Here is a 385-nt window from a genome sequence, read left to right as displayed (position 1 = left end):
TCATTTGGAGGTACACAGGTTCTCCATCTTGAGTATTATTTGTCTACAATCCTGCCACTAGTAATGAAGCATTTAACTATGGCAGGAAGACTACTTTTAGGCATTTTGTTTATATCCTTTCTTTTGGTTCTCAGGTGGACCCTGTCCAAGCACTGACCAGACCCAGACCTGCTTAGCTTCAGCAATGTGACAGCATCATGTGCCTTCACAGAGCAAGCCCTGGGACACATGAAAGCAAAAATTAGCTGCCGACGGAATGAGTCTCCACTTGCTGATCACTGTTGCAGGACTGCTATCTGTATTGCATTCTATCACAATGTTGGTGTTTTGCATAGATTTGAGAAATAGAAGACAAGAGGTACAACCCCACTAACACAGGAACAGG

This window comes from Elgaria multicarinata, chromosome 14 (genome assembly GCF_023053635.1).
Source record: "Elgaria multicarinata webbii isolate HBS135686 ecotype San Diego chromosome 14, rElgMul1.1.pri, whole genome shotgun sequence".
NCBI lineage: Eukaryota > Metazoa > Chordata > Lepidosauria > Squamata > Anguidae > Elgaria > Elgaria multicarinata.
This window is presented reverse-complemented; position numbering follows the sequence as displayed.